Source organism: Oncorhynchus mykiss, chromosome 16 (assembly GCF_057628025.1).
Source record: "Oncorhynchus mykiss isolate SJ-2025 chromosome 16, ASM5762802v1, whole genome shotgun sequence".
Taxonomy (NCBI): Eukaryota; Metazoa; Chordata; class Actinopteri; order Salmoniformes; family Salmonidae; genus Oncorhynchus; species Oncorhynchus mykiss.
In genome coordinates this window covers 40,090,297-40,102,686 of record NC_143037.1, presented here as the reverse complement: position 1 = coordinate 40,102,686, position 12,390 = coordinate 40,090,297, and the positions used below count along the sequence as shown (strand labels likewise).

Here is a 12,390-nt window from a genome sequence, read left to right as displayed (position 1 = left end):
GGAGGGCAGGTAGTTTGCCCCCGGTGATGCGTTGTGCAGACCTCACTACCCTCTGGAGAGCCTTACGGTTGAGGGCGGAGCAGTTGCCGTACCAGGCGGTGATACAGCCCGCCAGGATGCTCTCGATTGTGCATCTGTAGAAGTTTGTGAGTGCTTTTGGTGACAAGCCGAATTTCTTCAGCCTCCTGAGGTTGAAGAGGCGCTGCTGCGCCTTCTTCACAATGCTGTCTGTGTGAGTGGACCAATTCAGTTTGTCTGTGATGTGTATGCCGAGGAACTTAAAACTTGCTACCCTCTCCACTACTGTTCCATCGATGTGGATAGGGGGGTGTTCCCTCTGCTGTTTCCTGAAGTCCACAATCATCTCCTTAGTTTTGTTGACGTTGAGTGTGAGGTTATTTTCCTGACACCACACTCCGAGGGCCCTCACCTCCTCCCTGTAGGCCGTCTCGTCGTTGTTGGTAATCAAGCCTACCACTGTTGTGTCGTCCGCAAACTTGATGATTGAGTTGGAGGCGTGCGTGGCCACGCAGTCGTGGGTGAACAGGGAGTACAGGAGAGGGCTCAGAACGCACCCTTGTGGGGCCCCAGTGTTGAGGATCAGCGGGGAGGAGATGTTGTTGCCTACCCTCACCACCTGGGGGCGGCCCGTCAGGAAGTCCAGTACCCAGTTGCACAGGGCGGGGTCGAGACCCAGGGTCTCGAGCTTGATGACGAGCTTGGAGGGTACTATGGTGTTGAATGCCGAGCTGTAGTCAATGAACAGCATTCTCACATAGGTATTCCTCTTGTCCAGATGGGTTAGGGCAGTGTGCAGTGTGGTTGAGATTGCATCGTCTGTGGACCTATTTGGGCGGTAAGCAAATTGGAGTGGGTCTAGGGTGTCAGGTAGGGTGGAGGTGATATGGTCCTTGACTAGTCTCTCAAAGCACTTCATGATGACGGAAGTGAGTGCTACGGGGCGGTAGTCGTTTAGCTCAGTTACCTTAGCTTTCTTGGGAACAGGAACAATGGTGGCCCTCTTGAAGCATGTGGGAACAGCAGACTGGTATAGGGATTGATTGAATATGTCCGTAAACACACCGACCAGCTGGTCTGCGCATGCTCTGAGGGCGCGGCTGGGGATGCCGTCTGGGCCTGCAGCCTTGCGAGGGTTAACACGTTTAAATGTCTTACTCACCTCGGCTGCAGTGAAGGAGAGAACGCATGTTTTCGTTGCAGGCCGTGTCAGTGGCACTGTATTGTCCTCAAAGCGGGCAAAAAAGTTATTTAGTCTGCCTGGGAGCAGGACATCCTGGTCCGTGACTGGGCTGGATTTCTTCCTGTAGTCCGTGATTGACTGTAGACCCTGCCACATGCCTCTTGTGTCTGAGCCGTTGAATTGAGATTCTACTTTGTCTCTGTACTGACGCTTAGCTTGTTTGATAGCCTTGCGGAGGGAATAGCTGCGCTGTTTGTATTCGGTCACGTTACCAGACACCTTGCCCTGATTAAAAGCAGTGGTTCGCGCTTTCAGTTTCACGCGAATGCTGCCATCAATCCACGGTTTCTGGTTAGGGAATGTTTTAATCGTTGCTATGGGAACGACATCTTCAACGCACGTTCTAATGAACTCGCACACCGAATCAGCGTATTCGTCAATGTTGTTGTCTGACGCAATACGAAACATGTCCCAGTCCACGTGATGGAAGCAGTCTTGGAGTGTGGAGTCAGCTTGGTCGGACCAGCGTTGGACAGACCTCAGCGTGGGAGCCTCTTGTTTTAGTTTCTGTCTGTAGGCAGGGATCAACAAAATGGAGTCGTGGTCAGCTTTTCCGAAAGTGGGGCGGGGCAGGGCCTTATATGCGTCGCGGAAGTTAGAGTAACAATGATCCAAGGTCTTTCCACCCCTGGTTGCGCAATCGATATGCTGATAAAATTTAGGGAGTCTTGTTTTCAGATTAGCCTTGTTAAAATCCCCAGCTACAATGAATGCAGCCTCCGGATAAATGGTTTCCAGTTTGCAAAGAGTCAAATAAAGTTCATTCAGAGCCATCGATGTGTCTGCTTGGGGGGGGATATATACGGCTGTGATTATAATCGAAGAGAATTCTCTTGGTAGATAATGCGGTCTACATTTGATTGTGAGGAATTCTAAATCAGGTGAACAGAAGGATTTGAGTTCCTGTATGTTTCTTTCATCACACCATGTCACGTTAGCCATAAGGCACACGCCCCCGCCCCTCTTCTTACCAGAAAGATGTTTGTTTCTGTCTGCGCGATGCGTGGAGAAACCCGTTGGCTGCACCGCCTCGGATAGCGTCTCTCCAGTGAGCCACGTTTCCGTGAAGCAAAGAACGTTACAGTCTCTGATGTCCCTCTGGAATGCTATCCTTGCTCGGATTTCATCAACCTTGTTGTCAAGAGACTGGACATTGGCAAGAAAAATGCTAGGGAGTGGTGCACGGTGTGCCCGTCTCCGGAGTCTGACCAGAGACCGCCTCGTTTCCCTCTTTTTCGGAGTCGTTTTTTTGGGTCGCTGCATGGGATCCGCTCCGTTGTCCTGTTTGTAAGGCAGAACACAGGATCCGCGTCACGAAAAACATATTCTTGGTCGTACTGATGGTGAGTTGACGCTGATCTTATATTCAGTAGTTCTTCTCGACTGTATGTATTGAAACCTAAGATGACAAGGGGTATTAATGTAAGAAATAACACGTAAAAAAACAAAAAACTGCATAGTTTCATAGGAACGCGAAGCGAGGCGGCCATCTCTGTCGGCGCCGGAAGTACTTGACATTAGATGCGGCGACTTCGATTACCCTGCAGACTATATTTTTGTTCTTCCCGCCAATACAATCCACTGACAACGACCGACGAGTTCTGCGTTCCGAGATTATTTTTGTTATTTGCCTGTTTGTGGCCCGCCTGTGAAATTGCGCGATTCTTGCAATTCTCTTTCAGCCTCTCATCAACTAGCTGTTTTTGCAGAATATTAAAAATACGATAGTTATTCACTACTCATATTAACTAGGTGTCATTTACATTACCTTAAGTCATTTATTTTTCAACTGGATTTTACAAAGGTGCATGACATGTAGGCGCTAAAAAGTTGTCAGGAGGGGGTTTCAAACCATGCCTATAGGGGAGTCTGCGACCTGAATGACTTAATGGTTATTTTCAATGGAATCAAGTTTTTTCTTTTTCTTTTAGGGTTTAACAAGGTTTCTCACCTGTTACCTGTGGCTTGACTTTAGATGTGGCCAGTTCAATTACCCTGCAGACTATAAGAGTGTCTTCCGAATATGGCCAATTTGACATGAATTTAAAAATGCCTCAGATAGGACCAAAAAAGTGTCTGGAGCTTCCCGTCAGGGTAAGAGTGACAACAGGTTTCCACATGTCAAAATGGGGGAAATCTTAGCAAATGGCTTAATGGTTATTCATGAGAATCGTGTTGTTGTATTGTTGAGTGTATCATGGGATCTCACCTGAAATCTGTGGCTTGACTACAAACCTGTAACCTATGCTACTGTGGCCTATAGAGCTAGAAGGCTGGATAACCAGGTGTGTAAAGGTGTGAAGTGGGATAGATGGCCTGCAGTCCTATCCCAAATGGACAACTAATCCCTATGTACTTGCGGAGATCTGAGAGGATGTGATTGGTATAAGAAACACGACTAAACTTCAACCTCCGGAGGGGTCAAAAAAATGCATTTTCGTTGTCGGCAGGATTTGAACCTGTGCAGGAAGTTCCTAATGGATTTCTAGTCCATCGCCTTAACCACTCGGCCACGACAACGTTGAAAGAAGAAAACAGGCTTGTTAGGAGTGAATGGGCCAACAGGCATAGCCTACAGAAAGTGAATTTTAACAACTGAAAGATAATGCAGTAACTCATTATAATGCGATAACACAAAATGTTCCCCTCATTCATTTGTTATTAAGTCCAGCTGTTTTCTTATTTAACCTTGATCTTTGCTCAGCTCCAGAATGTCTGCATTTGAGAGTGTTTATTATGAATTGTTATTTCACTGTGTGAAGTTGTTATTTCATCATTCTTACTGCTGAGCAGCATGACTCCTGAGAGGCACTAAAATACTCTCAGTAGTGGGTTTTGAACCCACGCCTCCATGGGAGACTGCGACCTGAACGCAGCGCCTTAGACCGCTCGGCCATCCTGACTACAGCACAGTAACTGGGTATCGGGTTAAAGTGTATGCGGTAAAAGTAGAAATATGAACAACGCTTTAAAATCACCACAGAGACCAGAACAACTATGCACGATACTGACTTGCACTTTCAATAGTCATTTGTTTTTATAAATTAAAAAGTCCAGTCATTGATTTAACCTCAATATGGCCTTCAATGGGAAAGAGTAGTAAATCGTCATTGAATGAGCGCTAAACTGGCATCAGAATATGGCCATTCTGATATAAATGATAAAATTCCTCAGATAAGACTGAAAAAGTGTCTGGAAATATCAGCAACTATCAGGGTAAGAGTGACAACAGGTCCACATGGGGGAAATCCTTACAAATGGCTTAATGGGTCATTTCAACGCAATCGTGTTATTATTTATTTTTAGGGTTTAACAAGGCAGCTCACCTGTGACTTGACATTAGATGCGGCGACTTCGATTACCCTGCAGACGATATTCTTGTTCTTCCCGCCAATACAATCCACTGACAACGACCGACGAGTTCTGCGTTCCGAGATTATTTTTGTTATTTGCCTGTTTGGGGCCCGCCTGTGAAATTGCGCGATTCTTGCAATTCTCTTTCAGCCTCTCATCAACTAGCTGTTTTTGCAGAATATTAAAAATACGATAGTTATTCACTACTCATATTAACTAGGTGTCATTTACGTTACCTTAAGTCATTTATTTTTCAACTGGATTTTACAAAGGTGCATGACATGCAGGCGCTAAAAAGTTGTCAGGAGGGGGTTTCAAACCATGCCTATAGGGGAGTCTGCGACCTGAATGACTTAATGGTTATTTTCAATGCAATCGAGTTTTTTCTTTTTCTTTTAGGGTTTAACAAGGTTTCTCACCTGTTACCTGTGGCTTGACTTTAGATGTGGCCAGTTCGATTACCCTGCAGACTATAAGAGTGTCTTCAGAATATGGCCAATTTGACATGAATTTAAAAATGCCTCAGATAGGACCAAAAAAGTGTCTGGAGCTTCCCGTCAGGGTAAGAGTGACAACAGGTTTCCACATGTCAAAATGGGGGAAATCTTAGCAAATGGCTTAATGGTTATTCATGAGAATCGTGTTGTTGTATTGTTGAGTGTATCATGGGATCTCACCTGAAATCTGTGGCTTGACTACAAACCTGTAACCTATGCTACTGTGGCCTATAGAGCTAGAAGGCTGGATAACCAGGTGTGTAAAGGTGTGAAGTGGGATAGATGGCCTGCAGTCCTATCCCAAATGGACAACTAATCCCTATGTACTTGCGGAGATCTGAGAGGATGCGATTGGTATAAGAAACACGACTAAACTTCAACCTCCGGAGGGGTCAAAAAAATGCATTTTCATTGTCGGCAGGATTTGAACCTGCGCAGGAAGATCCTAATGGATTTCTAGTCCATCACCTTAACCACTCGGCCACGACAACGTTGACAGAAGAAAACAGGCTTGTTAGGAGTGAATGGGCCAACAGGCATAGCCTACTGAAAGTGAAATTTAACAACTGAAAGATAATGCAGTAACTCATTATAATGCAATAACACAAAATGTTCCCCTCATTCATTTGTTATTAAGTCCAGCTGTTTTCTTATTTAACCTTGATCTTTGCTCAGCTCCAGAAGGTCTGCATTTGAGAGTGTTTATTATGAATTGTTATTTCACTGTGTGAAGTTGTTATTTCATCATTCTTACTGCTGAGCAGCATGACTCCTGAGAGGCACTAAAATACTCTCAGTAGTGGGTTTTGAACCCACGCCTCCATGGGAGACTGCGACCTGAACGCAGCGCCTTAGACCGCTCGGCCATCCTGACTACAGCACAGTAACTGGGTATCGGGTTAAAGTGTATGCGGTAAAAGTAGAAATATGAACAACGCTCTAAAATCACCACAGAGACCAGAACAACTATGCACGATACTGACTTGCACTTTCAATAGTCATTTGTTTTTATAAATTAAAAAGTCCAGTCATTGATTTAACCTCAATATGGCCTTCAATGGGAAAGAGTAGTAAATCGTCATTGAATGAGCGCTAAACTGGCATCAGAATATGGCCATTCTGATATAAATGATAAAATTCCTCAGATAAGACTGAAAAAGTGTCTGGAAATATCAGCAACTATCAGGGTAAGAGTGACAACAGGTCCACATGGGGGAAATCCTTACAAATGGCTTAATGGGTCATTTCAACGCAATCGTGTTATTATTTATTTTTAGGGTTTAACAAGGCAGCTCACCTGTGACTTGACATTAGATGCGGCGACTTCGATTACCCTGCAGACGATATTCTTGTTCTTCCCGCCAATACAATCCACTGACAACGACCGACGAGTTCTGCGTTCCGAGATTATTTTTGTTATTTGCCTGTTTGGGGCCCGCCTGTGAAATTGCGCGATTCTTGCAATTCTCTTTCAGCCTCTCATCAACTAGCTGTTTTTGCAGAATATTAAAAATACGATAGTTATTCACTACTCATATTAACTAGGTGTCATTTACGTTACCTTAAGTCATTTATTTTTCAACTGGATTTTACAAAGGTGCATGACATGCAGGCGCTAAAAAGTTGTCAGGAGGGGGTTTCAAACCATGCCTATAGGGGAGTCTGCGACCTGAATGACTTAATGGTTATTTTCAATGCAATCGAGTTTTTTCTTTTTCTTTTAGGGTTTAACAAGGTTTCTCACCTGTTACCTGTGGCTTGACTTTAGATGTGGCCAGTTCGATTACCCTGCAGACTATAAGAGTGTCTTCAGAATATGGCCAATTTGACATGAATTTAAAAATGCCTCAGATAGGACCAAAAAAGTGTCTGGAGCTTCCCGTCAGGGTAAGAGTGACAACAGGTTTCCACATGTCAAAATGGGGGAAATCTTAGCAAATGGCTTAATGGTTATTCATGAGAATCGTGTTGTTGTATTGTTGAGTGTATCATGGGATCTCACCTGAAATCTGTGGCTTGACTACAAACCTGTAACCTATGCTACTGTGGCCTATAGAGCTAGAAGGCTGGATAACCAGGTGTGTAAAGGTGTGAAGTGGGATAGATGGCCTGCAGTCCTATCCCAAATGGACAACTAATCCCTATGTACTTGCGGAGATCTGAGAGGATGCGATTGGTATAAGAAACACGACTAAACTTCAACCTCCGGAGGGGTCAAAAAAATGCATTTTCATTGTCGGCAGGATTTGAACCTGCGCAGGAAGATCCTAATGGATTTCTAGTCCATCACCTTAACCACTCGGCCACGACAACGTTGACAGAAGAAAACAGGCTTGTTAGGAGTGAATGGGCCAACAGGCATAGCCTACTGAAAGTGAAATTTAACAACTGAAAGATAATGCAGTAACTCATTATAATGCAATAACACAAAATGTTCCCCTCATTCATTTGTTATTAAGTCCAGCTGTTTTCTTATTTAACCTTGATCTTTGCTCAGCTCCAGAAGGTCTGCATTTGAGAGTGTTTATTATGAATTGTTATTTCACTGTGTGAAGTTGTTATTTCATAATTCTTATTATTACTGCTGAGCAGCATGACTCCTGAGAGGCACTAAAAAACTGTCAGAAGTGGGATTTGAACCCACGCCTCCATGGGAGACTGCGACCTGAACGCAGCGCCTTAGACCGCTCGGCCATCCTGACTACAGCACAGTAACTGGGTATCGGGTTAAAGTGTATGCGGTAAAAGTAGAAATATGAACAACGCTCTAAAATCACCACAGAGACCAGAACAACTATGCACGATACTGACTTGCACTTTCAATAGTCATTTGTTTTTATAAATTAAAAAGTCCAGTCATTGATTTAACCTCAATATGGCCTTCAATGGGAAAGAGTAGTAAATCGTCATTGAATGAGCGCTAAACTGGCATCAGAATATGGCCATTCTGATATAAATGATAAAATTCCTCAGATAAGACTGAAAAAGTGTCTGGAAATATCAGCAACCATCAGGGTAAGAGTGACAACAGGTCCACATGGGGGAAATCCTTACAAATGGCTTAATGGGTCATTTCAACACAATCGTGTTATTATTTATTTTTAGGGTTTAACAAGGCAGCTCACCTGTGACTTGACATTAGATGCGGCGACTTCGATTACCCTGCAGACGATATTTTTGTTCTTCCCGCCAATACAATCCACTGACAACGACCGACGAGTTCTGCGTTCCGAGATAATTTTTGTTATTTGCCTGTTTGGGGCCCGCCTGTGAAATTGCGCGATTCTTGCAATTCTCTTTCAGCCTCTCATCAACTAGCTGTTTTTGCAGAATATTAAAAATACGATAGTTATTCACTACTCATATTAACTAGGTGTCATTTACGTTACCTTAAGTCATTTATTTTTCAACTGGATTTTACAAAGGTGAATGACATGCAGGCGCTAAAAAATTGTCAGGAGGGGGTTTCAAACCATGCCTATAGGGGAGTCTGCGACCTGAATGACTTAATGGTTATTTTCAATGCAATCAAGTTTTTTATTTTTATTTTAGGGTTTAACAAGGTTTCTCACCTGTTACCTGTGGCTTGACTTTAGATGTGGCCAGTTCGATTACCCTGCAGCCTAAGAGTGTCTTCAGAATATGGCCAATTTGACATGAATTTAAAAATGCCTCAGATAGGACCAAAAAAGTGTCTGGAGCTTCCCGTCAGGGTAAGAGTGACAACAGGTTTCCACATGTCAAAATGGGGGAAATCTTAGCAAATGGCTTAATGGTTATTCATGAGAATCGTGTTGTTGTATTGTTGAGTGTATCATGGGATCTCACCTGAAATCTGTGGCTTGACTACAAACCTGTAACCTATGCTACTGTGGCCTATAGAGCTAGAAGGCTGGATAACCAGGTGTGTAAAGGTGTGAAGTGGGATAGATGGCCTGCAGTCCTATCCCAAATGGACAACTAATCCCTATGTACTTGCGGAGATCTGAGAGGATGCGATTGGTATAAGAAACACGACTAAACTTCAACCTCCGGAGGGGTCAAAAAAAAGCATTTTCGTTGTCGGCAGGATTTGAACCTGCGCAGGAAGACCCTATTGGATTTTTAGTCCATCGCCTTAACCACTCGGCCACGACAACGTTGACAGAAGAAAACAGGCTTGTTAGGAGTGAATGGGCCAACAGGCATAGCCTACAGAAAGTGAAATTTAACAACTGAAAGATAATGCAGTAACTCATTATAATGCAATAACGCAAAATGTTCCCCTCATTCATTTGTTATTAAGTCCAGCTGTTTTCTTATTTAACCTTGATCTTTGCTCAGCTCCAGAAGGTCTGCATTTGAGAGTGTTTATTATGAATTGTTATTTCACTGTGTGAAGTTGTTATTTCATCATTCTTATTATTACTGCTGAGCAGCATGACTCCTGAGAGGCACTAAAAAACTGTCAGAAGTGGGATTTGAACCCACGCCTCCATGGGAGACTGCGACCTGAACGCAGCGCCTTAGACTGCTCGGCCATCCTGACTACAGCACAGTAACTGGGTATCGGGTTAAAGTGTATGCGGTAAAAGTAGAAATATGAACAACGCTCTAAAATCACCACAGAGACCAGAACAACTATGCACGATACTGACTTGCACTTTCAATAGTCATTTGTTTTTATAAATTAAAAAGTCCAGTCATTGACTTAACGTCAATATGGCCTTCAATGGGAAAGAGTAGTAAATCGTCATTGAATGAGCGCTAAACTGGCATCAGAACATGGCCATTCTGATATAAATTATAAAATTCCTCAGATAAGACCGAAAAAGTGTCTGGAAATATCAGCAACCATCAGGGTAAGAGTGACAACAGGTCCACATGGGGGAAATCCTTACAAATGGCTTAATGAGTCATTTCAACGCAATCGTGTTATTATTTATTATTAGGGTTTAACAAGGCAGCTCACCTGTAACTTCAAATCAAATCAAATCAAATGTTATTTGTCACATACACATGGTTAGCAGATGTTAATGCGAGTGTAGCGAAATGCTTGTGCTTCTAGTTCCGACAATGCAGTAATAACCAACAAGTAATCTAACTAACAATTCCAAAACTACTGTCTTGTACACAGTGTAAGGGGATAAAGAATATGTACATAAGGATATATGAATGAGTGATGGTACAGAGCAGCATAGACAAGATACAGTAGATGGTATCGAGTACAGTATATACATATGAGATGAGTATGTAAACAAAGTGGCATAGTTAATTAAAGTGGCTAGTGATACATGTATTACATAAGGATACAGTCGATGATATAGAGTACAGTATATACGTATGCATATGAGATGAATAATGTAGGGTAAGTAACATTATATAAGGTAGCATTGTTTAAAGTGGCTAGTGATATATTTACATCATTTCCCATCAATTCCCATTATTAAAGTGGCTGGAGTTGAGTCAGTGTCAGTGTGTTGGCAGCAGCCACTCAATGTTAGTGGTGGCTGTTTAACAGTCTGATGGCCTTGAGATAGAAGCTGTTTTTCAGTCTCTAAGGTCCCAGCTTTGATGCACCTGTACTGACCTCGCCTTCTGGATGATAGCGGGGTGAACAGGCAGTGGCTCGGGTGGTTGATGTCTTTGATGATCTTTATGGCCTTCCTGTGACATCGGGTGGTGTAGGTGTCCTGGAGGGCAGGTAGTTTGCCCCCGGTGATGCGTTGTGCAGACCTCACTACCCTCTGGAGAGCCTTACGGTTGAGGGCGGAGCAGTTGCCGTACCAGGCGGTGATACAGCCCGCCAGGATGCTCTCGATTGTGCATCTGTAGAAGTTTGTGAGTGCTTTTGGTGACAAGCCGAATTTCTTCAGCCTCCTGAGGTTGAAGAGGCGCTGCTGCGCCTTCTTCACAATGCTGTCTGTGTGAGTGGACCAATTCAGTTTGTCTGTGATGTGTATGCCGAGGAACTTAAAACTTGCTACCCTCTCCACTACTGTTCCATCGATGTGGATAGGGGGGTGTTCCCTCTGCTGTTTCCTGAAGTCCACAATCATCTCCTTAGTTTTGTTGACGTTGAGTGTGAGGTTATTTTCCTGACACCACACTCCGAGGGCCCTCACCTCCTCCCTGTAGGCCGTCTCGTCGTTGTTGGTAATCAAGCCTACCACTGTTGTGTCGTCCGCAAACTTGATGATTGAGTTGGAGGCGTGCGTGGCCACGCAGTCGTGGGTGAACAGGGAGTACAGGAGAGGGCTCAGAACGCACCCTTGTGGGGCCCCAGTGTTGAGGATCAGCGGGGAGGAGATGTTGTTGCCTACCCTCACCACCTGGGGGCGGCCCGTCAGGAAGTCCAGTACCCAGTTGCACAGGGCGGGGTCGAGACCCAGGGTCTCGAGCTTGATGACGAGCTTGGAGGGTACTATGGTGTTGAATGCCGAGCTGTAGTCAATGAACAGCATTCTCACATAGGTATTCCTCTTGTCCAGATGGGTTAGGGCAGTGTGCAGTGTGGTTGAGATTGCATCGTCTGTGGACCTATTTGGGCGGTAAGCAAATTGGAGTGGGTCTAGGGTGTCAGGTAGGGTGGAGGTGATATGGTCCTTGACTAGTCTCTCAAAGCACTTCATGATGACGGAAGTGAGTGCTACGGGGCGGTAGTCGTTTAGCTCAGTTACCTTAGCTTTCTTGGGAACAGGAACAATGGTGGCCCTCTTGAAGCATGTGGGAACAGCAGACTGGTATAGGGATTGATTGAATATGTCCGTAAACACACCGACCAGCTGGTCTGCGCATGCTCTGAGGGCGCGGCTGGGGATGCCGTCTGGGCCTGCAGCCTTGCGAGGGTTAACACGTTTAAATGTCTTACTCACCTCGGCTGCAGTGAAGGAGAGAACGCATGTTTTCGTTGCAGGCCGTGTCAGTGGCACTGTATTGTCCTCAAAGCGGGCAAAAAAGTTATTTAGTCTGCCTGGGAGCAGGACATCCTGGTCCGTGACTGGGCTGGATTTCTTCCTGTAGTCCGTGATTGACTGTAGACCCTGCCACATGCCTCTTGTGTCTGAGCCGTTGAATTGAGATTCTACTTTGTCTCTGTACTGACGCTTAGCTTGTTTGATAGCCTTGCGGAGGGAATAGCTGCGCTGTTTGTATTCGGTCATGTTACCAGACACCTTGCCCTGATTAAAAGCAGTGGTTCGCGCTTTCAGTTTCACGCGAATGCTGCCATCAATCCACGGTTTCTGGTTAGGGAATGTTTTAATCGTTGCTATGGGAACGACATCTTCAACGCACGTT

At 44.5% G+C, this 12,390-nt stretch overlaps 2 non-coding genes across 2 annotated transcripts; both read right to left on the bottom strand.

Annotated features, from left to right (window-relative positions):
- Nucleotides 1–7,731: 7,731 nt before the first annotated feature.
- On the bottom strand, nucleotides 7,732–7,814 carry trnal-cag (transfer RNA leucine (anticodon CAG)). Its single transcript has one exon. It is a non-coding gene; the product is annotated as a tRNA-Leu (tRNA).
- A 1,355-nt stretch (nucleotides 7,815–9,169) lies between these two features.
- Nucleotides 9,170–9,251, bottom strand: trnaf-aaa (transfer RNA phenylalanine (anticodon AAA)). Its single transcript has one exon. It is a non-coding gene; the product is annotated as a tRNA-Phe (tRNA).
- Between the last annotated feature and the right edge of the window lie 3,139 nt (nucleotides 9,252–12,390).